This window comes from Carlito syrichta, unplaced genomic scaffold (assembly GCF_000164805.1).
Source record: "Carlito syrichta isolate Samal-C Ts95f unplaced genomic scaffold, Tarsius_syrichta-2.0.1 Scaffold288094, whole genome shotgun sequence".
In the NCBI taxonomy this organism is placed as follows: Eukaryota; Metazoa; Chordata; class Mammalia; order Primates; family Tarsiidae; genus Carlito; species Carlito syrichta.
In genome coordinates this window covers 39,822-43,185 of record NW_007232190.1, presented here as the reverse complement: position 1 = coordinate 43,185, position 3,364 = coordinate 39,822, and positions in this window count along the sequence as shown.

The window sequence follows — 3,364 nt, the reverse complement described above, 5'->3', positions numbered from 1 at the left end:
AGCTACATTTCAAATACTCAATAGCCACCTTTAGTCACTGGTTATCATATTGGATGGTGCAGATATAGAACATTTTGATTTGGTTAAAAGTCCTATTGGGCAGTTTTGCTGTAGAGCTTAGGAGAGAGGGTGAGGATGGAGACCAGATTTGAAAGTGCTCAGCTCTCAGTGGTAGTTGAAACTATAGTTATGGATGGAAAACCCAAGAAGAGCAACATGAGAATAATGGGGTGAGGATGGAACTCCAGGAAATATATATTTAAGGTAAATTTTTTAAAAAATAAGGGAGCCGGGCTCAGTGGCTCGGCCTGTAATCCCACGCCTTTGGGAGACTGAGGTGAGTGGATTGCCTGAGCCCGTGGGTTCGAGACCCGCCTGGGCAGGCAAGACCTCATCTCTACAATAAATAAAAAAATCAGCTGGGCATGGTCGCACATGCCTGTAATTCCGGCTACTCGGAAGGCTGAGGCGGAAGGATCACCAGAGCCCAGCAGGTCGAGGCTGCGGTGGCCAGAAGCGGCCACTGCACTCCTGTCTGGATGACAGAGTGAGACTCCAACTCAAAAAAAAAAATAAGGGACTAGTGAAAGAACCTGGGGGTGAGTAATCAGAAGGGAAGTAAGTGAATGAGAAAAGAAATGTGATGGTGGCCAGGTGCAGTGGCTCATGCCTGTAATCCCAGCACTTTGGAAAGCCAAGGCAGGGGGATCACTAGATGCCAGGAGTTCAAGGCCAGCCTTGGCAACAAGTGAGACTCTGCCTTTACAAAAACAAACAAAACAAACAAACCCTCCCCCCAAAAATTACCCAGGCATGGTGGTACATGTCTGTAGTCCTAGCTACTCAGGAGGCTGAGCAGCAGGATTACTTGAGCCCAGGAGTTCGCAGCTGTGGTGAACCATGATAGTACCACTGCACTCCAGCCTGGGTGACAGAGTGAAACCCTGTGTCAAACAAAAAAAAGAAAGAAAATCTTGGAACCACTCAGATCTTCCAGACTATACTTTATTCTTAATTTCAATTTAGTCTGTCAAAGGTGGCAAGATATCACAAGGTTTGTAATAGGGAATGAGTAAAGTTCTAATAGCAGAAAGTAGCAATAGTCTAACTGCTTATTTCAGTTCAAGAAGTTTGTGTTTCTGACAGTTGTCTTTATGCATAAATGTTTACATTACACTAATTTATATGAAAGACAAGAAAAGAAAAATGAGGAGGAGATTGCTCTTCATCAACTAATAGGTCTGAATCTGAAAAAATAATAACTTTTTGACTCAGGAAATGTACTAAGATTTATTTGAAAAATGGAGAAAAAAGGTCAAAAGTCCAAACTAAAAAAAAAAAGAAAGAAAGAAAGAAAATCAGGCAGCAAGAAAATTTAATTTATTAAAAGGTACCCTAAACATCCTTATAGTTGAAACTGGCACCTACCTGGATGAACTATTTCGAGCATACTCAGCTGTAATTTTTAAGAACATCTCATGGCTCTTTGTCTTTGAAGTTGCAATTATAATCTGAGGTCCTTTTCTCTCTTCTGCCTATTTAGCTCCAGCAGTATCTTTTTTTGGTTAGATCTGTGATGGAAACAGTAAGTGCCTACATATAATTCTTAGAAATCATATGTTCACTCAAGAAATGAAACGAAAAAATGCTTAACTTCAGTAGCAATCAAATTAATGCAGGCAGAAAAAGATTTAAAAATAATTCCTAATGTTATTAGGTTATAACAAAATATATTATCATGTGCTGCTGCTGTACAACCTTTCTGGAGAAATATTTAAATATATGCATCAAAAACCTGGAAAAATATTTGAAATATATATCAGAAACCTTGAAAATGTTACCAATTAATTCCACTTTTAATAACAGTCTTAAAGAAATAATTAGATATGTATGTTCAAGGATATTCTCCACAGTAGTACAAGAATAACAAATTGAAAACAAACTATATGTCTCATAATAGGGAACTGGATAAGTAAATACTGGTTCATTCACCTGATGAGATTATATGAACCACAAAAAAATAATTTTGGGGGAGGGATGGGGGCACATATCAATAAGGGTACCTAATCTCAAACTAGGTGAAATAGGAACTAAAGGGAAGCCCAAACTTTAACTGTACAATGACCACTTGTATACCTAAATCTGAATTGTACCCCACATCTTTAAAATAAAAAATTTTTTTTTAATTTTTTCAGACTTTTTAGTGACATAAGAGTATACCTACAATCTATTGTCAGGTGAAAATATCAGAATATAGAAGAGTGAGATCCAAATTATGTTTAAAATTTTATTTTAATAAAAAATGATTAAAATATTAAAATTTCAATAGCAAATTTTATTGCATGGTGTGACTATAGTTGATTTTTAATTTTCTTCTTATATTTACCTATTTCTCAATTATTGACTAATAAATTTTGACTAACATTATTATAACTGGCCATGAAAATTTTCAAGTGGCCATAAACATTTCATTTAATTATTACTTTTGCTTTATGTTTTATTTACTAAAATTTCTTCTTAGCCTTCCCAACCTAGTTTTTGTGACTGCCTATATCATTATGAAAGGAAACCATAAGTATTAGTTTACAGTAAATATATTCAAAATATCTTCAGATACCCATAGGAGAGAAAAAAGTCAAGGATAAGAAGACAGAGAAGTAGAGTGCACTATTTTACCTCTATAGATTTAATTTGCCATGTGTCTCCCTTAAGAAAATGTTTTCTCTTAGATTCTTTTCTTGGAATTAAACTGCCAACAAATGTGGTACCTTGGCTATAGCTTTGCACTCTTAACAGCCAGGCTTCATAATGGTATAGTTAGAATTATTATGATTTTTAACTCGACTTATTTGAAAAGCAAAAACAATATAGTGTACGACAACTTTTAAAAATCTTTTAAAGTAGAGAAGGACACACAGAATTATTTTTTTTATTTTATATGTGTATGTTTGTTTTCTCATAATTTCTTTCTTCTAGCCAACTATAACTTAAGTTTTCTCTGGCATTCCATTTAGGCCAGAGTTGAAAGTTTATTTGTTTTGCCTTTCTTATCCTTATTATCAAAGGTAGAGAATACCTCAAAAGCGTGTGGTACCAACAGGAGAAAGGATTCTAGAGAGGAAGTTGGGCTAATTGAATAGCATCTATGTCTCTTGCTCTTTGTGAAAGTTAGAGATCAAGTAGCTAAGGCACTGTATTCCATTCCCAAAGAATAGCTGATAGCAACTTGCCTTTCCTACAGAATTCTCCCCTCAAAACTTCTGGGTTGTACAGAATGTAGGTAATATTGGTTTGTTCTTTATCCACCTAGAGAGGGTAAAAGAGAGCAGGCCTTAAACAAAGTCTCCTTTCAAATTGATTTTTT